General features: G+C 46.2%; 1 long non-coding RNA gene across 1 annotated transcript in view; it reads right to left on the bottom strand.

Moving 5' to 3' along the window:
- LOC132212166 (uncharacterized) overlaps window positions 1-25,544 on the bottom strand; it is a 188,735-nt gene that overhangs the window by 11,185 nt on the left and 152,006 nt on the right. Inside the window, exon 4 of the long non-coding RNA XR_009447675.1 lies at window positions 20,823-20,898. This is a non-coding gene — a long non-coding RNA (uncharacterized LOC132212166). The remainder of the gene's footprint in view (window positions 1-20,822; window positions 20,899-25,544) is intronic.

The raw sequence follows: 25,544 nt of genomic DNA, 5'->3' as shown, positions 1-25,544 counted from the left end.
TCCCGTCCACACACCCCGGGCACGTGCAAACACTCCCTTGGCCTGGGCCCAGCACTGGGCCTTCTGGTGAGAACTCCTCCCTGAGCGCAGCCTTCTGGGCCGCTTTCTGCTTTCTTCTCGGGCACTGAGCCGTCTGGCGCCTCCAAGAGATTTCAGGACGGCTCCCCTCCCCCAAGGGACGCCTTTGTCTTTGTCTCCAAGCAGAGGCAGCAGCAGGGGGCAGAGGCTGGAAGAGAGGGAGGTGAGGCTGATCCTTGCCCCCAGGGGCTGAGGGGTAATAGACAGGGATGCTTTTCATCCCTTTAATGCAGAACCTTCAGGAGCACCGAGGGCTGAGAGTTCACTGCCTGGGCTGTCCTGGAAGGATGGTCCGGTTACCTGAGCAGAGATGAGGAGGAAGAGTCCTGGACGAAGGAAGCACCAGGGGCCCTGGGGAACAGGAGGTGGTCCAACGAGAGGGTCCTCAGGAGTGTGGAGAGAAATGATGGGGAAATGGGAGAGGAGGCCAGAGAAGCCCCTAGGGCCAGCCAGACTGTGGCACAACATTTCTCAGGCAATGGGGAGCCTCTGAAAGTTTTTGAGTGAGGGAGTGACTTGATGAGTCACTTGAGCGAAGAAGAAATGAGTAGGGTGAGGTGGAGGCAAGGAGAGCAACCAGGAGGGGACCCTTGGTGGCCTGGACAGGCAGTGGCCATTGGAGTGGAGAAAGTGGGGCACATGCAAAGACTGCTTTCAACAGAAGGTAGACCTTAGGGAACAAGGGACTGATTGGAGGAAGACTGAGGAAGAAGAGGGGGTCTGGGATGACTTCTGGGCATCTGAGTGACCCTCAGAGGGGCAACGGAGTCAGGCAGAGATTGGGGTAGAGTGGGGTGGCATCATCTGAGCACAAATGTCTGTCCTGCCTGGATATCTATGACCCCACATATGTGGTCTGGGAAGGTGGCTTTGCTCTGGGCAGGACTTTGTTGCCTTCTGCTCCCCTGTCCCCCAAATGGGTGTGGGAGGCTTAGAGCAGGTGCTTGGGGGAAACATGTGGTTTGGGGCAGGGCTAGCCTCAGTACAGGTTATCTAAGGACGGGGGTTGGGTTGGGGTGGGGGCAGCCACTGGCCACACATGGAATGGGTAAAGGGAGAACAGGAATTTTCTATCCACTCAAAGGTGATTCTGACCTCGACTTTTTCCATCATTTTAATGTTGACTGAGCACCTCCTGTGCACAGTGAATTCCAGCCCCAGCTCTTACCGCTAAGGAAGTCCAAGTCTAATGGGGGGGGGGGGGGCTGGGGGGGAGGAGGGTAGCATGGACATAACGGACTCAAATATGAAGGCTCACAGTGCTTGGTGCCATGAGAGAGGGACAGAGAGAGACAGGTCTGGGAAGAAGTCCTCAAGGAGGTTTCATCCCTGGGACATGGGGCAAAGGACAGTCCCTGGAGAGGAAATAGCTGAGCAGCGTCATGGAGATAGGAGTCTATTCACATAGCTTGGAGCTTAGAGGATTTGAGAAGGAAGACAGGAGATGGGAGGACAGGGAAGCAGTTCTAGAAAGGCAAGTTCAGGTGGATGCCGGTAGCCTAGGTCCTGGCTGTGCTGGGAGACGGCAGTGCAGGCCACAAGAAGGGGCAGTGGGGGTAGGCTGAAGGAATGGATGATGGAAGGTTTTCATAAAGGCAGAGGCTGTGATGGTTGCTGGGCCGAGAGGTCACTGGGCCCTGGCTGCCTGCCTCTCCAGGACCTCTCAGCTTACATTACGGTCTGGGTCATGACTCCTTTATATTACATTTCCGGATCACCCACTCATAAATTCTTATCCAGCCTGGGGCCGGGAGCCCTCGAACAGAGAGCAGCTTTGATTTAAAGACAGGAATGGCAGTAAAGGGGAAGAAAAACTATCTGGAGAAGAACACAGGCTTCCCTGGGGGCGACAATGTAATTAAAATGGAGCCGGCTCTTTTCCTGGGATGGAGAGGTCTGGCCCAGGCTCTGCGTGGTCCTGAGAGGCCTCCTAGAGCACAGAAGAGGGAAGATCGCCACCTGCCACCTCTGTCCACAGGCCAGCACATTCTCAGGTCCAGGAGGGTGGCCAAACTCAAAGCTGCATACCTGGGCTCTGGCCCAGCCTGTGCCGTGTTAAGCAAACATTCTAAGATGCCCGCTAAACCCCCATCTGCTAGCAGCCATGCCTTTGTGGAACTCCCTCCCGAGGGGTAGGAGTCTGGACTAGACCTAGTGACTTGTTTCTGATAGAATGCAGCCAACGTGTGGGCACGTCCATGATTAGGTTACAAGACTTCCTTTTGGCTAGCAGACTCTATTGCCTTCTTGGCTTGCACACTTGATAAAGCAAGCTGCCCCACTGGAGAGGCCCCCATGACAAGGAACTGAGGGCTGTCTCAGGTCTACAGCCAGTGAAGAAAGTAGACCTCAGCGTGACAAAACACAAAAGAGTTAAATTCTGCCAGCAATCATGTGAATAAGCTTGGAAGCAGAGCCTTCCCCAGTTGAGCTGTCAGATGAGACCGCCATCCAGGACCAACATCTGGATTGTAGCCTCATGAGAGACCATGAGGCAGAAGGTATAGCTAACTCTTCCCAGGATCCCCAACCCACAGATACTGTGAGATAATAAATGTGTACTGTTTTAAGCTGCCAAGTTTTGGAGTTATTTGTTACACGGCAATAAATAATTCATACACCCACTGATTTGAGCCAATCAATTCCTTGCTCTAAACCTCAATGTTCTAAATGTTGTGAAGATCAGAGACAAGGGCAGATGGCAAAGAACTCTACACACTGTAAAATGCTATGTATGTGGGATGCACTTTTTGTGAATATGATTATATCAGTGAGGGGTTAGGGAGAATATGGTCTCAGCTCAGCTCCTCAACTTGCAGGCCAGGTGACCCTGTGTAAGTCACTTAGCCTCTCTGGCCTCTGTTTCCTCCGCTGTAAAATGGGGCTGTTATGAGGACTACAGGGCAATGCAGGGAAAGCACCCAAACCTATGCCTGGCACATAGTAGGCAGTAAAAAAAGAAAATCATGGTTCTGATTCAAGTTGTTATTATCATCAATGTGATTCTGGATGATATCAATAAGATGGGCACTGTGAACAATGGCTCAGCCTTCTTCGAGAGGCCAGTGCCTGTCATCCGTAAGAGCTCTGGGCCACCAGCTTGATCGCCTCTGACTGCAGAGTGAGCCTCTCCAGGGGAACCGAGGACAGAGGGCAGAGTGATCCTGCCCTGGGACTCACCCTCTGCAAGTTAGGCCTGCATTACGAAGAAATCAGCCAGCGGAGAAACATCTGAGATGCAGGATGCTGAAGTGGAGCCTGGGCCTATGGCCCATTTCATAGTGAACTGGCCCCTGTTTAGTTTTTGACACCAACCCCAGAGTATTCTGAGGAGACCCCTGAAATCCTTTGTGAGACAGTCAGGCTTTCTGAATCTGGCCTGCAGGAGAGGGGCTCTCTACACCCTCCTGGGCTAGAGTTAACTGGCCCAGAGAGACACAGTGATTTACTTGCTCAGGGCCACTCAGCAACGCGGTGGAAGAGTAGGGAACAGGAAGTGGATCTGTCTGACCTCATGGCCCCTGGGGAAAAAAAAGATTCGTTAGGAGCTGAGGTTCTAAGGCTGGATTCATTCCTGTTCCTTGAAGAGAGAGGACAATATTGCAGAATTTAGTACATTTTAATCCTGAAGATTTGGGTGCAAAGGATAAGCTTCGTGTAGTGTCAGACCCTGAATGTATATTGTCATGTACAATGGCAGAGGTGATGATACAGATGCTATTCAGGAGAAAAATTAGGTTCCAAGAGAGAGAGAATGATATGGCAGACCTAATTGGGGTAAGTGAGAGGTATCAAAGAAGGCTTCTCTGAAAAGGGTTGAGATCTAAAGCAGGAATCAGCCAGGGGAAGGATGAAAAAAGAGAGTCACAAGAAGAGGAAATAGCATGTGCAAAGGCCCAGAGGCAGGAAGGTACATAGTATGTTCTGGTGCTGGAAAGGAGGCCAAACCTCTTGGAATTCAATGAACAAGAGGATAGTAGTTTGAGGCCAGAGTGTATAGGACCCTGAAAGCCTTGTTAAGAAGTCTGGCCACTTGATATGCTTTGATAAGAAGTGGCTCAGTTGGTTGGAGTTTCATCCCATACACCAAAAGGTTGCTGGTTCGATTCCTGGTCGGGGCACATACCCAATTTGCAGGTTTGATTCCCCATTGGGGCATGTGTGGGAGGCAACCAATCGATGTTTCTCTCTCTTTCTTACCCTTCCTCTTTCTAAAATAAAATAAATTAATTAAATAAATAAATAAACAAAAACTTAACCTGCTCTTTAAAAAAGAAAAGAAAACCTTTGGATTTATTCTAAGTGATTCAATTCACATTATAAACAGGCAAGACTTCTGGGTATGTGGGTAGGGGAAGTGGTTGTAAGGGTTGGTTGGAAATCCTGCGTCCTAAGGTTGGATGAGGCCTGGGTCTGGGAAGTGAATGAAGAGATGAATAAGATGAGGGAAATTTGTTGGCAAGTGCCAAATGCCTTTGAACAGGACGGCCTCAGTTTCCCTGGGCAGCTTGGCTATGGGGAACTTGCTCCAGATTGTAAAGGGTTGGGACTGTCAGAATCCATGGCACCCATCCATGAGCTCTCCAAGGTCCTGCAGGTAATGACATTATAATTGCAGTGAAATATCTATACAGCCCAACATGTCACAGGAGCAACAGGAAACTAATACAACCCCCTTCCTCCCCAATAGCAATCCCAAGGCATGTGGGCACCACCTCTATGTGGATGGGCAGCTTACGTCACCTTTTCCAAACTGGGGCACAGTGGAAAGAGCCCTGGAAACCTGGGTTCAGTCACCATGGCTTTGGTGTGAAAGCGTGGGCAGGCCCCCTCTCTTCTCTGGTCTGGAATGGAGCTAATTCCCACACCCTTACTTCACCTTGCAGAGGGACAGCACTCTGAGAACCATAAGGTGGCTGCACTTGTGTAAAGGATGTTCATTATGGTACAAGGATGAGAGGCAAGGAAAGGAGTTTGCAGTCTTAAAAGACCAAACATTCAAATAAGGGGAGAAAAAACATGGCCACATGTAAAGGTGAGCTAAAGTAGAAAAGCAATAGGGTGATATTCCTAGAAGGCACCAAAGCCAAGACTGGAGGTGGGGCAACACTAAAGTTCAGGGAATGGCAAGTTGCTGGGCAGGACCCATGCCAGGGGCTACATGGGCATGAGGATGGAGAGGCAAGCTGGAGCCTGTCCTTGCAGGGCGTCAAATTCCAGGCCAAACAGCCCAGACTTTATCCTGAAGAAAGACCCTGGGGAGCTCTACTGGGAACCCAGTGGCTTACTGGAAGGCCACACAGGAGCTGGGGCACAGGACCCCCTAGGAGACTGACATAAGAATCTTGGCTCTGGGTGGTGAGTGGGGAGGTCCTTGGACATGTGTGTAGGCCCTTTCTCATTCACAACTATGCCCTTAGCAGCTGGTTGATCTTGACAAATCACTTACCCTTTAAAGTCTCAGTCTTTCCTCCTGTAAAATGGGGCTGGCAATACTAACCCCATTAAAATGTTGTTGTGAAGATCACACACAAAACACTTGATGTGAATAAATGCTACCCAAACCATCAGACTGCCTTCTCACTATCCTGGGACCTCCACCTCATTCAGGCGGACACTTTGCACCACCACCCACCACAAAAGCAACTCTTCTTTTCAGTTGTCTGTGTAATCCTTTCCCAGCAAGGGGTTTGGATATTTGTGCAGAGCGTCCCCACATTCTTCAAAAGATGTGTTTGGAAACAAGAAATTGCTAGAGATGATTCAGTCTTTGGCCTCAGCTTGTGTCTGGACATAAGCAGGCCCATCTGTAGAGCCTGCACTGCCAAATTCTGTCACTCGTGCTCCATATGGTCTGTGCTCCCCCATCTTCCCTCGCAGAAGCTACAGTCTGCACCTGTCTCTCACTCCACATTGGTGGCTACACAGAATACTCAGCGAGGGGTGTCTCAGCTCCAGTCGATGGGGCATCTTTGCTTCTATGAGACAGCGACAGAAGCCGAAAACCAGGGTGGGGGCTGGGCTCCTGTGAGCCCTCTCACTTCATGTCCACATAGAGCCACAATGGGGAGTCCCAGAACTAAGAGGGGCCCAGGGAGGCTGTCATCTCCTGCTTTGGAGGCAGAGCTCGGTTCCTCAGGAAAGTAACTTCCTGAAATGCCATTCGCCAATCCAGTCCCCTGTCCTAAAGCAGAATGATGTCAGAAGGCCTCTTTAAACCACATTCTTGCCTGCAGGCAGCTTGACTTGGCATTTGAAGTCCCCACTTCGTGCCAAACTGTGTGGCCTTGGGTCATCATATAACCTCTCTGAGTCTCCCTTTCCTCATTTGTGACCTGCAAGTAGTGACTCCTGTCCTGTTCATGTCGTAGGTTGGTCGTTGGGGTCTAATGAGATGATGGATATCAGAGAGCTTGGAAATTATAGAGCAGCAGATCTCAAAGTTCCCACCTCATCATCGGTTTGGCTTTGGAAGTCACCTTAAGTGTACCGAGGTCTGTGCCAATTGGGCTGTATAGATATTTCACTGCAAATGGTCTAAGGTTTAAAGATCTTCATGATTTTTCATCTGGGCAAATCCATTTCACAATAAGTTCATGATGTTCACGGTCAGATTGAAAAAGCAATTTCCCAGGGAGATTTTAAACCTGGGATGGCACATTCAAAGGCTTCAGGAGCCAGGCGGGTGATGCGGATGGGGAAGAAGCTGGGGTGAGGTAGGAAGAGGCAGAGAGCTGGGCTGTCCTGCAGTGTTCAGACCCTACCTAAAAAGGCATTTAAAATAAACCCCTGTGCTGAACAAATACAACACATATGTTACACAGATCTGGTTCAACACCTGCCAGTTTATAACTGGAATATATATATATATGTTTTTTAACCAAGCTATGTATTGGCCACAGCTTAACTGCCCTGGAAAAAAAAAGTGTTTGGCACACAGCTATATTCCCAGATCAGCCTGGGCTAAAAATGGCATGGTTTCATTAATTTACTCACTTATTCACCCCACAAATACTCTTTTCCAGGTCCTGTGCTAGGTTTTGTGGACCCAAAGCTGACTCCTCCAAAGGGGCTGGACATGGCTGTGAATGCCTCCATGGCACAGTTTGCAAGCATTTGGGGGGACTCTACTTACTCAGTGAGATAATGGGCATTCCATGAGAAAAGTTCAGGAATTATTTAAGCACGAAAAGCATGGAGTTAAACAAGTTAAACGTATTATTTCGCTGCAGGACTTCTCAGAACCTTTACTATGCCAATGCGTATTGCACATTAAATGACCTTAAAGGGCCTGGGCTTCCAACCTATATTTGGGTCAGGAGTGAGCAGATGTGCTCCCCTGCCCCCGGCATGGCTGGGTCAGGGACTTGGCTGCACTTAGGCTTGGGGGGTCCGGAGGGGGGGTGCTTCCTGATGAGGGGTGGGCTGAGAAGACACCCACTCCCCTCAGGGTTCTGCAGTGGAGTGCTGAGGGAACAGTCCTCAAGGGGTAGATTGTACTTGCTATGGCTGCAGGAGAGCCTCGGAGGTTTGACTCCAGGGGTCCCGGGTCCCCTTGGCATTTAAGGAATACGACTGTGCTGGGAGAACAGCCAGTGTCCTGTGCACAGGAATGCTGAAGCCTGCCCGTGTCAGTTTCTGGGTTTTATTACCGAGAAAAGGGAAGAAAGCAACGAGCTTTGAGCTCCCTCCAGCAGCATTGCCGCTGCTCTGCCAACCAGTATGATGAAGCCTCAGAGCCTACAGTTACATTGATTGTAGTTAATGAGGGTCCACCTTCAGTTTTCAACCAGGGCTAGCTCTGACTTCTATGAACAAAACGGAGAGGTTTAGGACAGATCTGAAAACCAAGCTCCCGTTCTCTTCTCAGCCCTCCCCACTGATGTCTATGGCATTCTTCTCTCTCTCTCTCTCTCTCTCTCTCTCTCTCTCTCTCTCTCTCTCTCTCTCCCTATCTTCCTCCTTTCCCCCCTCCTTTTCTTCCTCACTCCCTCTCTCCCTTTGCAGTATAATAGATATAAAGTCAGTCCAGTCTAGGATTTGATACCTCTTTGCTCTGAAAATCCCCACAGTGAAGGTAGAATGAATTGCACTTGGTCCAGGATAATCTTTCACAGAATTAGGATGGAAACATGTTCATGGGAAAACACAAATAAAACAAACAAAAAGAACTCAATCTCCTTTGAGAACATATTTCATGAAGATTATCCCCTAAGGGTCAACTTCTTGATTCAATTAAAATTTATCCTAAACTGTCCATTGTGACTTCCTTTATGTTTGTTTAGTTTCAGGTACAAAGCCTTATACCCACGCCAGAAAGGGTGAGAAAACCCCTCTTTCTTGTAAGTCAAGTCTTATTTAAGAAAAAGACTTGGAGGTAGAAAAGTTTACATGGGAAGAATCAGAAAAAGCTGAAAGCAAGGAAGGGAGGGCTCCAATGTATACATATGATATATGTTCCCCAACGTGTACTCATGCGGTTCTCTCACTCATTGCATAGCCCATGTTCTCTGTGGTCCAGGGAGTCAAAGGGGCTCTCCCAGGGCCACATGGGCATAAAAGGCAGCTCGAGGGCACAAATCTACTTCTTTTAGGGCCAGCCTATTCTGTGTCTGAGATGGACCTCAGACGATCTGGCTATTTGGGGGGAGGAGGCAGCAGGAAAAAGAGGTTGGATTTGAAGGAACAGCAGGAGGTGCCTGCTGCTGCCTGTCTTTGTGGCAGAAGGAAGAGGGATTCTCCCCACAGATGGGCCTCAGGGATCTCTTTCCTTCACTCTGTCCTCAGCCCGTCTCGTTGGCAGCCCCCGGCCTATCAATCTGTAGGGGATAGTCAGCCAGCGATCCAAGAAAAACAAAGCTGGAGCCTTCCTCCCAAACACTGCAGGACAGGTCCCCCAGACGTCAGCAGTCCCACAGGAATCTGCTTGTGCCCATCAGTCATAGTCAGCAACAGCCTGCTCGGTCATGGGATTCAAAAGCAGGGCTCACATTTCTCAGGGACTTGGAGGGGGTTACAATCCACAGGAACTCTGGCTTCGACCTGGCCAAGACCATGGAGAGCTTCTCTTCCTGGGATTCCATGGATGTCTCCTGTTTCCATTCCCATCCTGTCTTTGCTCGGTGGGCTGAAGGCAGGTTTGAACCCATGGGAGCCTCCAACAGGAAGCCTTACTCTTCTTTGGGGTTTAAAGGATTGCTGACCCCACCCAAAACAGATTCAGAGCTGTCCCCCACCTCTCCATGAAAAACACAAAGGAAATGGATCGTCTCTGTAGACATCGGAATATTGGGTCTAAAATGAGGGAGGTCAGGGTCCCGCCTTAGTCCTGCTAGGACATCGTGATCCAGGTACAACCAGCACCAAGGATGGACTCCTGCACATGCGTGGTGGGTGAGTGTATACCCCGAAGCGATGCTGCTAAAGCACATGTTCACCCCAGGCAGTTTCCAAGGTCAAGCTACTGCTTTAGCCATTGTTTATCTAACCCAACTTTTCCCCATACAGCTTTCCCTGTGGGACGTTAATGGGTATCCTGCAGGGAGAAAGGAGGTTTCTGGCGTAAAATAAGGCTGAGCAAAAGCTGAATTCAAGAAAATGAATTAGGTTTCTTGAACTGAAAGCCTGAAGAAGGAGGACGTCACAGAATGAGGGGAGGACAGCAGGGAGAGTGGACCCCCCAGGCTGCTGAGGTTCCTAACGGCCAAGGCAGGAAGGGAGAGCCTGGGCCACTCTAACAGCGATTGCTTGTGCTTCCTGGACATCTTCTCCGCAGCACCTTTTCTGAAGATTGATGGTCTCCCCTCTACCTGAGTTGGGTATCACTTAGGATTAGATTTGGCTGCAAATAACAAAGATCCTGCAAAGCATATACAGGGTGGGGCAAAAGGAGGGTTACAGTTGTTCATCTGGAAAATAGTACAATAATACACGAATAAACTCTGTTTTGCATACTCACAACTGCAAACCTACTTTTGCTCCACCCTGTATTTTTCTTTCACATTAGAATATAGAGGGGGCAGTTCAAGGCTGGTAGGGCAGAGAGTGGTATCAGGGACCCAGTTTTCATCTAGTATAGCAGGTATCACTGTCAAAATTAAACTCTCCCCCCCTCTAACCTAAGAAAGAGGTGGCAGAATCACCTTCGTCCCGCTCAGAAGGTTGACTTCTCTTCAAGGCAAGGAAATTCTTTGTGCAAAAGTCCCCCTCCCAACACCACTGAAACATTATAATCCATCACCTGGATGGGTGGGCACTAGGCCTTTGTGTCTGAGGGCATGAGGGTCATCAGGATTGAGCATCCCGTTGAGCCCCCTCCTGACCCCGGGTGCAGCCCCCAGTTGTTGGTTCCCATAAACACAGAAAGTGGCAAGTTATGGGTGGCCTGCCCTGTGCAGTAGTCAGAATAGAGGACTCAGCCCATTCACATCTCGAGGTACTCGCTAGGCAGCTGATCCCCACTTAGCACAGCTTGACTCACGGCCCCAGCGTTGTATAGTCATTGGATGGGTTGGAGTACAGACTGGTCTGGACTCCAAAGACGACACTCTGTCTATATGGGAATCAGAGGTAATCAGGTGTCCCCTGTATTTCTGAGATGACCTACCAAAACCAAGCCACCAAGTTAGTGCTGCTCTCATGCCACTGGTCACAGCCAGGGGTGCCCCACAATAACAGTATCTCTGGGCATTATGTGATTTAGGGACCAGGAACTGACCTCCTCATGCTGGTGATGGACTGGTACGCACCAAAGAAGCTTCAGTTGGGGGGAAAAGAGGACTCTGAACACCCCTGCACATGATTATTTCTTTCATGACTCTTCTTCTGTTCCTGTTGTATAATAGACCACCCCTAAAATGTAATGGCTTAAAACTTAAGGGCTCAAAATCCTCATGATTTATTATTGCTTACAATTCTGTGGACTGGCAATCCGAAGGCTTCTTCTGCAGCACTTTTAATATCTTAACCTAAGTATTTTTTAAAAAATGTTTTTAATCACTCATTTGTGTGGCTGCAATCATCTAACAGCTCAACCGGGGCTGGAGGGTCCAGGATGGCCTCCCTGACATGCCTGGCAGTGGTGCTGCCTGTTGGCTGGGTGCCTTGATTGTCTTCCACTTGGTCTCTCACCCTCTAGTAGGCTAGACAGGGCTTCTTCACAACTTGCTGGTCTCAGGTTTCAAGGGTTAAAGTGGAAGTTACAGCCGAAACCGGTTTGGCTCAGTGGATAGAGCGTCGGCCTGTGGACTGAAGGGTCCCGGGTTCGATTCCGGTCAAGGGCATGTACCTGGGTTGCGGGCACATCCCCAGTGGGAGGTGTGCAGGAGGCAGCTGATCAATGTTTCTCTCTCATTGATGTTTCTAGCTCTTATCTCTCTCCCTTCCTCTCTGTAAAAAATTAATAAAATATATTTTTTAAAAAAAGTGGAAGTTACAAGGCCTAGGCTAGGAAGTCACAGAATGCCACGTCCACTACATTCAGTTGGTCAAAGCGAATCACAAGGCCAGCCTTGACTCAAGGGGTGGGGGAACAGACTCCATCTCCTGATAGGAGTGTCAAGGTCACATTGAGGAGGGGTGAAGACACAGAGAGGCATGAATGACTGGAGGCCATTTTTAATAATCTGTCACACTCTCCTTCGAGAATTTCTATTATTTGTAGAAGTATAATAGACCCTATTTCTTTCTTCCACAACTCTTATCTTTTCACTATACCTTAATCAGGCTTTATTTATATTCTCTGGGTCCTAGGAGAATGTATCAAGCACATATTACATATAATTTGCTCATCCAATTTTCTACAGTGTCCAATCTGACTTTCACTGACTCTCTTACCGTTTTATTCAGCAATTATGCTTTTCATTCGAAAACAAGCTTGTATTATTTCAGACCAATTTTTTATAAGTATATTGTCTTCCTGAATATACCTGAAAATGCAAATTAGAATTTTATCAAAGTTTCCTTCAATTTCTCATAATTCCTCCAATACAGTCTCTCTCTCTCTCTTTTCTTTTTTTAAACTATTGAATCTCTTTTCATATCTGATTATTTTTCTCTATTTGTTCATCCTAACAGATGGGAAGTAAGTTTTGTTCAGAGTTTTGGAGCAGAGATGGGTTTGATCACAGATTGTATGACTCTTCAGTTAAATCTTTAAGTTCCAGATAAGCAGAGAAGGGAAAAAATTGGATTTGCTGTCTATTTAGCTTTCCAGGATAGAGCTTCCACGGGATTTGAGAGGAACAGTCAAAAGGAGCGACATGACAACAAATCGTTTCTGATTTGTTGTGGGGCCTGAAATACAGGCATCCTAACTTGCACACCTGCCCTCACTAGAGGCTAAGTACGGAGCACACCCACTTTGTTTGCTGAGCCCACTGGGCCAAATGTGGGCTTTGAGTCCCTGGCCACCAAAGTCCTGGCACCAGTCGACCGCCAGAGGCGCTAGCAGGACTGAGATTTCAACTCCTCTCCTTTGATGTAGCCTTTTCTCTCCTTGAGAACTTTAAGTTTGAGGAGGTTGGCGAGACACTTACAGGACCCTTACGCTTTAGATGAGATTTTGTTTCATACAGTGGCGCCCACTCCAGTTAGCCTTCCCTGTTACACTCTATCTCACATAAATGTCTCAAACTTCGGGCAAGTGCCAGCTCTGTTGATGGTCATCCCTCATACTGACTGTTCCCCACAGTACATTCCTTTGGTGGATGTAATGGGGATTTGGAGAATGAGGGAAAGAGGGGGAAGTTCAACCATGGGCTCAGGTGGCCCTATTATTCCACTTGGAGACAGGAAATTAGGGCTAGATCCCAGATGAGGTGGGGAATTAGAACTGTATTAGTAAGTCCTCCCTTCCCACCTAACAGGGTCAAAGCCTGATGAAGGTGGACAAGAAAAATCCCACTCACTTGTTTGTCTGGGCCTCTGCTCTTAATTCCCACAGAGAAAATTCTCAGATAAGCTTATGATGCAAAATTTTTTAAAAAGTAATAATCCTCAATGAATGAGAGGCAGGCAGCACAACAAAAAGCAGAATTAGACCAGCAAGTGCTTCAGAAAATTGAAAATTTGAATAAGGTCATACAATATTTTATAATAATAAAAATATTAAAATACTGAAGACAAATAGAACAAAACAATATAGATAGCCATATTTTTTAAAGAATCAAGTGGAACTTTTAGACATTAAAATATTATTTCCAATTTAAAACTCAGTGGATGGACTATTAGAGATTATGAGGAGAATTAGTGAAATGGTAGATAAATCTGAGGCTACTACCTTGAATGCTACTCTGTCAATCAAAGACACTGAAACTATAAAATAGAAGTTGAGAAGATAGAATAGCTCCAACATACATTTACTAGGCACAGCATAAGGTTAGAACTGAGAGGAATTGAGAGGCACTGTTAGGAGAATGGCTAAGAATATTTGATAAGTGATCAAAGACATGAAATCTCAAAGTAATAACTAGAATATTCCAGAATTGATGAAAAGTAAGAATTGTCAGATTCAGTAAGCACAGCCAGTACCAAACAAGAGTCTTTAAAATCCTAAATATATCAAAGTGAAACTATAGAAGATCAAATACAAAGAGAAGATCTTTAGAGACTTCTTGGAAATGATAAGTAGAGGATGGCAGGCTTCTCACCAGCAATAATCAAATTCACAAGACAATGAAAAATAATTATCACCCTAGAATTCTGTAATTCACTCTTCCACTCAAAAAAAAATTAAACTAAAAGTAATTAAACTTTAAGAGTGGTTGAAATAAAATCATTTTCAGACAAATGCTTAGAGAGTTTACCACTAACAGATACTCTCTGAAAGAAATACACTAGGATGTACTTTAGGAAAAAGAGATTCAAGCTCAGAAAGGAAAAGTAGAATGTAAGAAGCTGTGTGGAGGAAAGAAATAGTAAACGTGGTTAAAAATAAATATACATTGAATGTATAAAATACTAATAATCTGAAAGATAAAAATTAGGTGTGAGTTAAAATACTGGGCAATAATAAGATAGGGGAGGTATGATAAAATTCAAGGTGTGCTAAGGTCCTGAATTTTGGGGGAAGGAAGTGTAGATAGAATTAACTTGATACTACCCAATATGCATATTAAAAATCAAACATAGAGACAGAATGTATCATCTCTTAATGAGTTGAGGGGAATCATGCAATAAAAAAAAGATTCAATTACACTGACAGAAGGTTTTAAAAAAGCATAATAAATATAAAGCACTAAGAGATAAATAACTAAATCCAAGAAAATTTACAACAACTATGTAAATAGACCAAAGTTCCTGATGAAAGAATAGAAATTCTCAGATTAAAATTCTTATCAAAAGCTCTATGCTATATATTCTCGGCAAATATTGACCAAAACAAAAGCAGTATAGATATTTGGGCAAATAGGCGATAGTGCCCAAAGGATTATTAAGGATAAAGATGGTCATTACATGATAAAAGGAACACTAATAAGAAATATAAAGTCTCAATTTATATAATTTACATATAAATTTATATAGTTTCTAAGGCAGGGGTAAGTTTGGTGAATTGAAGGGACAGAAAGATGGCCAGCGTGGCTCTAAAGTGCCCCATCCAGGGGCATCTTCTCCTCTCGCTCCATAACCTCTCAGTGTCATCTACCCACTGTCACCTACAAGCAAGGACTTGCAAGAGCTCTTCCCTAGACTGTATGTTGGCCATTTCCATCAGGGTCCCCAGGCACCCCACACCCAACATGCCTAAAGCTATACTCCTTATCATCACTTCCTCCGCAAATATACTCTTCTTCCTGTGGTCCTGTCTTTGTGGGGCTGTCATAACCAACTGGTCACTCGAGTGGAAAACTAGGAGTCTTCAAGTGGACCTTAGCCCAGTGTCCACAGGTCTTTGTGTGGCAAATCAAACGGTGTTTGGAAAGAGGCTTGGAGGACAGGAATCAGCAAGAAGAGTTAGAATATATTCTTTTACATTTCTGTAGTTTTTCTGATCATAAATAATCCAAACAAAAAGAAGGGTGTATAGTAAATCTTAAACGTCACTCAGGATCCCAGTTCCCCGAAGGCAATCCCTGCAATCGTGTACATCCTTTCAGACCTTTTAAGTGCACACAAGCTATAGGTATATGTAAATTTATGTCTTAGATGTTTGCACAATTGCGAATATGTTATATATATTGTCCAGTTTCTTGCTTTTGTCACTTAATATATTATGATGTCTTTTCATATTAATTCTATTTTAATATGTGCATAATATTTCATTTTTATGGCTATACTTTAATTCATTTAACAAACCTAATGGACATATAAAATGTTTTAAATTTCCCACTTGAAGAAGCAGCTGCAGTGGTCCACTTTGGATAAGCATCTTTGTGCATTTGAGTGAGAAAATCTGCAGAATAAATTTCTAGAAGTGGACTGTCTGGGTCAATGGATACTCACATTTTAATCTTTGATGGATGCTGCCAGACTGCTTTTAAATTGTTTTCTCAATTTACCTCCTTCCCAGTGGGTATATATTTCCCTACCAACTCCCTAGCACTAAGCATGATCAATCTTGAAATGTTTTGCCAATCTCATAGGTGAAAATATGTTTTTGCTGTTTTAATCTATATTTTGTTAGTCTGAACACCAAGTTTCTCTATTTCTTTTAAAATGAATGTCTAGTTCAAGTCTCCTGCACATTCACTATTGAGTTGTTTTCTTTTTTATTGAGTCGTAGAAAGTTCTTTATCCATGCACACTATTAACCTTTTAGTGTGTAATAAATGTTGAAAATATTTTTCCTCAATTTGTTATTTGTACTTTAGTTTTATTTATGATGCCTTGTGCCTCAGAAATTTTAAATATTTATGCAGTTTGGCCTTTCTCTCGTGATTTCTGGCCTTATTTTTTTCACCACATGGTTTTTAATGATCTGCTAATGATTTTACTCTCTAGTTACTCACGACTTCCTCAGGGCAGAGGCTGCCTCTTCTGCAAATCTGTAGATCCCTAGCCAGAAATCACTCACCTCCCCAGCCTTGGCTATGATAAGTGCTCAATAAATAAACACGCTTTAAAATTTTATGGAATCGACAGAGTTCAGTGTGCTATAAAATAGGCAAGCACAGAAAATTTAATTCTAACACTGAGGATGAGGGAAAAGCTCTAAGGTAAATTGGCCCGTAAAACCAAAATGCACGGTGAATCGGTTAGAACGTGTGATTTCAATCAATAGGTGGAATATGCTCAGGGTCAAATTCAGCTGATAATAGAAAATTATTAAAAGGATCACGAGAAATAAAAGCCATATATGACAGGCCCACAGCCAACATCATACTCAACGGACAAAAACTAACACCATTTCCCCTAAGAACAGGAACAAGACAGGGATGCCCCCTCTCACCACTCCTGTTCAACATAGTACTGGAAGTGTTAGCCATTGCAATTCGGCAAGAAGAAGAAATAAAAGGCATCCAAATTGGAAAAGAGGAAGTAAAACTGTCCTTATTTGCAGACGACATGATATTATACATACAAAACCCTAGAGATTCCATCAAAAAGCTACTAGACTTAATACATGAATTTGGCAATGTAGCAGGATACAAAATTAACCCCAAGAAATCTGAGGCATTTCTATACACCAATAGTGAACTTTCAGAAAGAGAGATTATAAAAACAATCCCGTTTACCATTGCACCGAAAAAACTAAGCTACCTAGGAATAAACTTAACTAAAGAGGTAAAAGACCTCTACTCAGAAAACTACAGGACGTTGAAAAAAGACATAGAGGAAGACATAAACAGATGGAAGAACATACCGTGTTCATGGATTGGTAGAATCAACATCATCAAAATGTCCATACTACCCAAAACAATCTATAAATTCAACGCACTTCCCATTAAAGTACCAACAGCATACTTCAGAGATCTAGAACGAACTTTCCAAAAATTCATCTGGAATAAAAAAAGACCCCGAATAGCTGCAGCAATCCTGAAAAAGAACAAAGTAGGTGGGATCTCAATACCAGATATCAAGTTGTATTACAAAGCCACTGTTCTCAAAACTGCCTGGTACTGGCACAAGAATAGGCATATAGATCAATGGAATAGAATAGAGAGCCCAGAAATCGGCCCGAACCAATATGCTCAATTAATATTTGACAAAGGAGGCAAGAACATACAATGGAGCCAAGATAGTCTCTTCAATAAATGGTGCTGGGAAAATTGGACAGATATATGCAAGAAAATGAAACTAGACCACCAACTTACACCATACACAAAAATAAACTCAAAATGGATAAAGGACTTAAATGTACGACAGGATACCATAAAAATTCTAGAAGAATCCAAAGGCAAGAAAATCTCAGACATATGCCGAAGCAATTTCTTCACTGATACAACTCCTAGGGCACTTGAAACTAAAGAAAAAATGAACAAATGGGACTACATCAAAATAAAAAGCTTCTGCACAGCAAAAGAAACCATCAACAAAACAACGAGAAAACCCACTGTGTGGGAAAACATATTTGCCAATGACATATCTGATAAGGGCCTAATCTCCAAAATTTATAGGGAACTCATACAACTTAACAAAAGAAAGATAAACAATCCAATCAAAAAATGGGCAAAGGACCTAAATAGACACCTTTCAAAAGAGGACATCCAGAAAGCCAAGAGACATATGAAAACATGCTCAAAGTCACTAATCATCCGAGAGATGCAAGTCAAAACAACAATGAGGTACCATCTCACACCTGTCAGACTGGCTATCATCAACAAATCAACAAACGACAAGTGCTGGAGAGGATGTGGAGAAAAAGGAACACTCGTGCACTGCTGGTGGGAATGCAGACTGGTGCAGCCACTATGGAAGACAGTATGGAGTTTCCTTAAAAAACTGAAAATGGAACTCCCATTTGACCCTGTGATCCCACTTCTAGGAATATATCCCAAGAAACCAGACACACCAATCAGAAAGGATATATGCACCCCTATGTTCATAGCAGCACAATTCACCATAGCTAAGATTTGGAAACAGCCTAAGTGCCCATCAGTAGATGAATGGATTAGAAAACTGTGGTACATCTACACGATGGAATACTATGCTGCTGTAAAAAGGAAGGAACTCTTACCATTTGCAACGTCATGGATGGAACTGGAGAGCATTATGCTAAGTGAAATAAGCCAGTCAATAAAGGAAAAATACCACATGATCTCACTCATTCGTGGACAATAGAGACCATTATAAACTTTTGAACAATAATAGATACAGAGGCAGAGCTGCCTCAAACAGATTGTCGAGCTGCAGCGGGAAGGCCGGGGAGGGTTGGGGGGCAGGAGGTAGGGGGGTAAGAGATCAACTAAAGGACTTGTATGCACGCATATAAGCATAACCAATGGACATAAGACACTGGGTGATAGGGGAGGCTAGGGGACTGTCTAGGGCGGGGGGATAAAATGGATACATATGTAATACCCTTTGTAATACTTTAAGCAATAAAAAAAAAAAAAAAAAAAAGAAAAAAAAAAAAAAAAGAAAAAAAAAAAGAAAAAAAAAAAAAAAAAAAAAAAAAGGATCACGAGAAATAGGTTCCATATTTGTTTCATATCAAAAGCCGCCTTGTCACCGAATTATCTGCTTTCAGAATCAGAGTTTAATATGGAAGAGTCATCGTTTAATATAAAAATAGTCACGGCTTAATACAAAAAGTCAGAATTTCATATTAAAATAACAAAGTGGGGAGTTCACATGATAACCTGGATCTCATGTGAACCGCAGGCCCGATGACCCTCTTTAACCACAATAGCTACCCTGGGCATGCCCCTCGCTGGCGGCGCCGCATTGAGGGCACGTGGGGAGGGAGGAAGGGCAGACCGTCTGTGCCAGAGCTGCACACCCACGCGCTGAAATGCTCCAGCTGTTTACGTCCTCACTGCTGCTTCACAAAACTTGGAAAAGCCGTGGGACTTTGAGGAAATCCCTTGGCCTCGGTTTGGCTACTTGAAAAACAAAAGGGTCACTGGGTGATCTCGGGGGCTGCTGCTAGTCCGACAGGGGTCAGGGAGTCTGGAGTCTTCCTGTGGAATGGTCGCCAGGGCCCTGCCTTTGTGCGATTCCCTGGCGATTCAATCGGAGGTGTGAAGGCAAACCATCACACTGTTACCAGCTGTTCTGTGAGGCTGCTCTGGGAGCCCCCAAGGGTGACAACACTGATGTCTGTATGAGTTAAATTAAATTCCAGGGTCTGGTGTGAAGCTGGAACGGGCCTTGATGTGTTTATCTCTCTGCTGCTGGGCTCCTGCGGGGCCTATCGCTCAGCTGAGATAAGAGGGAAGGGGAATGGAGTGGAAGGGGCAGTCTTCTCTCTTTATTTATGGCTTATAATCATTTTATTATATAAATCATACCCTGGTCACTTCCTAAAAAGACTCAAGATCGTTTATTAATTCACCTGAGTAACAGGTGCTCTATCCCACTCTCTGCCAGACCCCATGGTGAAGATACAAACACGTGGGGGAAATGAATCCTGTGTCTTCCCTGGTATTACAGAGGCACGGGTGTACCAGGGATACGAGGACACTGAGGGAGGAGTGAGCAGCTTTAATAGTCCAGTGGTGAGCCTGGTGGGGAAGAGAGACGGGAAAGGAAATAATTTCTTGAGTGCCTTCTAAGAGGCAGTGTGTCATAATGATCAAGAGCACGAGCTTTGGGACAGATAAGACTGGGTCCAATCTCTCTCAACCTCAGTTTCCTAATATGCAAAGTGGGATAACAGAACTTTCCGTATTGAATTGTTGGGGAGATTAAATGAAGAATGCATATAAATCACTGAGCATGCTGTCCAGCACGAATGTGGCAAGCACACAATTATAATTATTATAATGATGGTGCACTCAGTCACTGAGACGGGCTTTATCATCAAATACTGCATTGTGTTCGTTTCATAGATGAGGAAACAAAGGCTCTGAGAGCTTACATTACAGCTTGGAAGGGGCAGAAGCAATATTCTAACTAACTTCAAAGCCCATGTTCTTTCCACTGTTCTGATGCCTCTGAGGAAGTTTTCCCAGAAGACCTGAGTTTGTTTTTTTTAATGTTTTGCCTTAGATTTTTATTTTTACACGTTCCGGTGACATTTTCCTTTGTAGGGAGCAGGAAGTTAGCAAGGTAAGCCTTTAGATGAGTGCATTCTCAATATACATTTAAAACAAACAATATGGAAATAGCCCGTGGGAAGGTGAGAAACATTCCAGGAATACAGTTGTCAGAAGACCTGATACTTGAGTTGAGTGATAAAGAATGAAAAAACAAGTTCCTTTGTGGAGGTTAGGCCCAATGAAAATGCCAGGCAAAGGGCACAGTATGTGCTAAAGCAGAGACAAAGATGGAATGAGCTGTCTGGGGCTGGGGTTGGGGGAGAAGCTGGTGATGTTCTGGGTTTATGAAGTTTCTCTCCATAGAGGAGGATGAGGCAGAGGCCCTGGAGGCAGACCAAATGGAGGACTCAGCGATTCCATCTTATTCTCTGCCCACCCTGAAGCTGAACCCTCACAACTAATGGGAATCAGAACCACCTCCATCCCATCTTCTGGTCTCTGATGGCCCTGAGGTTCCCTAGTGTCCATTTGACCAACATGATGTTCATTGCTGGAGCCTCTCTGAGTTTCTTTCTCCACAGTATCCTACCCCTAGACCCAAGAGATTGTGTGTGTGTTAGTAGGTATTTTGAATTAAACAGAAGAAAGAATCAATCTACTCACCAGGGTTTGCTGTAAGGGCTCCAGATTAGGTGAGATCTGAGCAGGACGAGGTTCCGGCTTGGGAGGAGTTCCTAGCCTGAATAGGGAGACAGATAACCAAAGTCAACTTTACCGTCAAGCTGGCCTTCAAGGGGGTCAGGGCTTGGGTCAGCGGCAGTACCAAGGGGCAGAGGAGAGTGTTGGCACCCTCATCATCGCCACCAGCCTGTTCCTATTCTTTGGTGGTCTTTTAGTTTCTATAGATTGAGTCCAAGTATTTTCTGTTAGGTAAAATCATTTGTGGTAGCCAGAATTCTAGGATGACCCTCACCCTTGTATAATCCCTCTCCTCTGAATGTGGTTAGGACCTATAAATACAGTACCACTCTTGGGATTGTTTTATATTATATGGCTAAAGGGGATTTGCAGGGTGGTCCTGACTCCAGCAGGTTATCCCTTTAAAGGCAGAGCATTTTCTCTGGGTGGTCACAGAGGAAGAAACCAGTGGGACCTGCTCCTGCTGTCCTGGAAGAAAGCAGACTGCTGTGCTGTGAACTGCCAGCCCACAGAGGTGGCCTCCAGCTGCTGACGGGTCCCCAGCTGACAGCAAGAGAGAAAGCAGAGATCTCAGTCTTACAGCCTCAAAGAGTGGAATTTGGTCAACAACCTGAATGAGCTCAGAAGTGAAGTCTTCCCCCAGAGCCTCCAGAAAGGAATGCAGCCTGGCTGACCCTGAGCAGAGAACCCAGCCTTGCTGTGTATGCTCAGATGTCTGACCTACAGGACTGTGTGCCCATAAATGGGTCCTGCTTAGGCTGATAAATTTGTGGCAAACTTACACAACAACAGAAAACTAATACAATGGATATAAAAAGAACATGTCAGGTACTGTGTTTAACTCATTCATTAATGGGGGATCCACAGAACTGCACATGTGGGCCTTCAGGAATGTTGAAATAAATACAAAATCCACAGAGCAATAATCATTGCCATTCCAATGGAAAAAATTCACTTGATCATCAGGCTGATCAAGGCTTTCGGATTTGCTAAAGAGGCAGAAGGGCTGGAGAATCTGAGTTCTGCAACCAAGTGCCAGTGTGTGACACTTGTGTGACATCAGTGGCTGGGTCTCCTCATCCTTGTCCCCTTCCCTGTCCCTGTGCCCCGTGCTCCAGTCCCGTGAAGGCACCACATGCCGTCCCCAGACATACAACATGCAGGATGGGAATCAAGGCATTACCAGTTTTCTACTATTTATAAAGGAGCGGATAGCTCTAAAACAATGAAGGAGCAGATAACCTGTAAGAAAGGGTTATCTAAAAGGGCCAGATAAGAATTATCTAGAAGTTACTAGAAGGAATTCCAGTAATCTTTATTGTCCAGTTTAAAAGATTTTCACAATTTTTCCTTGTAAGTGGAAGTGAAGCTTCAAGATAGGCCACCACTGCCACATCCCTCACCCACAGCATTGCCACACTGATTCCTGTCACATAGAGATTGTGAAGTGGCCACAGGCAGGGAGTCAGTGAGGTCAAGGGCTGGAGGGGCTCCAGCCTTAACTGTTTACATCTTTCAGATCTGTTACCTCACTCATGATCTGTCTTCTCACAGACTCCTCTGGGTAAGGCGAAACAGGTAACGGTCACCCCCATCATGTTGCCAAGGAAACTGAGGCCCAGAGAGGAGGGGAACAAGCCCAAGTTCGCTCAGGGAATCAATGGCAGGTGTGACCCTGGATCCCTGCCCTTCTCATTCAGGGCTTGTCTTTTCCATACACACTCCCATGCTCAGGGGGTGAGCTTTCTGACCCCACGCCCTTCTCGCCTATGTGGTGGGCCGGTCTTCCCTCCACATGCAGGGCTTGGCTTCTGACTTGGGGACTGGCTATGGCCTCAGATGTCCTGTGTGTGTCCAGTCTGCAGACCGCAATCCCTGGCCTCTGCAGAGCCTGCCTGACCCAGCACCCCCACCCCCTGACTCTCTTTGAACACATTCATGCCCGCCTTCCCTTTGGCTCCCGCAGCCCGATAGCCCCCAGAACAGCACCCAGACATGACTTGCCCAAACCTGCTGTTCTGGGGCCACCTGCTCTGCCTCCCAGGCTCCCCACCCTGGCCACCCGCCTCTGTTGGTTTCCCACTGGCACATGGGCTGGGAAGTCATCTGGGAGGCCAGGCATGCCAGTCTGCCGGAGCCTCTTCCCAAACCCTCCTCCTGGCCAGTGCCAACTACTGGTGTGGGACAAGCCACCGATGCCAGGTCGGGCAGCTGGCTGGCAGGCTGGCCGCCTGCTCGGCTCACAGCGGGTAGAGCTTTTGTTTTGCTTTGCCTTTTGGATCCTTGAGCTGAGAAGGCTCGGAGAGAGGCGCGTCCAGCCCTGCCCTGTCCAGACACGGTCGCTGAAGCCCAGAGAGGAGCTAGGCCCTGTGAAGGCTGTGCTCACCGCCTGGGAGCCTGGGGCTGCATTGGGTCTGCCAGGTCAAGCAGGGGCTTAGTGATGAACCCCCTAATGGTCTGCTCCTTGGGGGCCCCTGTGGGTGCAGATCACAGGGGAATGGGTGCAGGCTGATCAAGAGACAGAAGGGCTGGAGAATCTGAGTTCTGCAACCAAGTGCCAGTGTGTGACACTTGTGTGACATCAGTGGCTGGGTCTCCTCATCCTTGTCCCCTTCCCTGTCCCTGTGCCCCGTGCTCCAGTCCCGTGAAGGCACCACATGCCGTCCCCAGACATACAACGTTCTTCCACCCCACCGAGCATTCCATCCTCTTGCTCCTGCAGCCCGAGCTGCCCTTTCCTGACTCCTGCAGTTTCAAGATTCAGGCCAAGCTCCGCATGGATCTCTGCTCCCTTCCTGCCTGCCTCACGGACTCCTGCTCCCTGGGAGTCACCTGCCTCCTTTTGCACCCCCTCACCCCTGTATCAGGAGCCGGGATACCTGGTTCCTCTCTTTATTCACCTGTCCGCCTACCTTTAGCATGTGAGCCTCTTGGAGGTGGCGGCCTCGCCTTATTCACCTCCATACCCGCACACCTGTGCGAGGTCGGGCACAGTCAGAGTTTGTTAAATGTTTGCTGAGAATGGGCTACACTCAGAAAGCAAAAGGGACAAATACCTTCAGTGAGATTTACTAGGGCTTTTGAAAGCATCAAGTGTATGTAATTATGGAGAAACATATGGAAATAATACAACTAAACTTAGAAATTTACCTTGGTTAAAAATATCATAATACAGAAATGAGCTTAAAGACTATTTAATGAGTCCCCGATCTTAAGATGGAATCTCATTTTTAAACATTTTAAGTACATCCTGTTTATCGAAAGTGTAATAACTTTTTTAAAAGGTCCAGATGCCTTGGGCAATTCTTGAGCATGAATATTTCTGAAATTTGTTAAACTTCTTTTTTCCAAAGAGAGAAAGAAAAAAAAAAAAGGAAAGGGGGGGAATGAGGGAGGGAGGGAAGGAGGGAGGGAGGAAGGGAGGAAGGAGGGAAGGAAGGAAGGAAGGAAGGAAGGAAGGAAGGAAGGAAGGAAGGAAGGAAGGAAAAATATGTCAGAAACAGCCCTTTGATTTCCTTCATGGGGCTCATCACGCTCATTATGCCATCGGGGCAAATGAGGCCACCTGTCTGTGTCTTAGCTCCTTCATCACAAGCTGGAGCTGGGTGCTGTAATGAGAGAAGTGCTGGGTGTTGGCAATGGGTCACCGAGTTACCTTTCAATTACCCGGACCCAGCAGCAGAGAGAAAGCTTTCTCCTTTAGGAGGGGCACGAGGTCGTCAGCAGCAAGGGAAGTCTGGGCAAGGATCACGTCCTAGGAGGGCGTCTGATGCCAGGCTGCTCTGAAGCCTCTGGGTACTGGCAGTTGAAGCCACGTCTCTTCCTCCTCTGAGCCTCGGTTTCCAAAATGAGGGTGTTGGACTGGGAGTCTAAGCTCACGTGCCACCTTCACGAGCTGAGAGCCTCCTCTGGCAGGCTGGTTGTGAACAAGCAGAAATCACGTCAGGGCTGGAGAAAGTTCCAGCGCCCAGGCTCCTAGGAGACACCTTCCTCTTTCTCACAACTTCCCCAAAGCCACAGAGCTGGTGATGTGCCAGCTGCTGGGGACCTCCGAGCGCCCCATCCACATTTCGGATCCTTTGTGTGTTCTTCGTGCCTGGAAATTATTCAGCTTGTCTTTGACCTGTCAGCATGTTCTTCACGTCTCAAAACAGCTGTTGGAAAGTAAAATGGTTGGACCTAAGCAAGCGGCGGCGGTGTGTGTGTGTGTGTGTGTGTGTGTGTGTGTGTGTGTGTGTGTGTTTATTTTCATGCCGATGATCCAAGAAATGCACACACTCCTTTTGTGGGTTGTGCTAAAATGTCTCCGCAGGTCTTTCTTATTCCTAATTATAAAGCGGCTTCAGTGTCTCTGAAGCAAAGGGTGAGCAGGGGTGGCCAGAAGCCCCGGGTTTACGTGGTAGCACAGCTGGAGGGGCGAGGATGCTCTGCAGGAGTGTGTCCATGTTCAGCCTGACGGACCAGTGAGCCAGGATGTGCAGACATGAGCTTGGAGAATGGTTATGGGTGGTGCCCACTCACAACCCGTGGCTGAGTCACAACCCTCGGTCTCTTACATGGGTTTCTGCTCACCTACACCTCCCCTGTCCTGGGCGCGAGGTTTTTGTGAGACAACTTGGACGAAGCATGCTAAGTGGGACTGTGACCAATGGAGGGACAGTGAGGCAAAGGCCATGGTAAGGGGAG

This window comes from Myotis daubentonii, chromosome 11 (genome assembly GCF_963259705.1).
Source record: "Myotis daubentonii chromosome 11, mMyoDau2.1, whole genome shotgun sequence".
NCBI lineage: Eukaryota > Metazoa > Chordata > Mammalia > Chiroptera > Vespertilionidae > Myotis > Myotis daubentonii.
The sequence above is the reverse complement of the archived record's forward strand: the minus strand, read 5'-3'. Positions and strand labels throughout refer to the sequence as shown.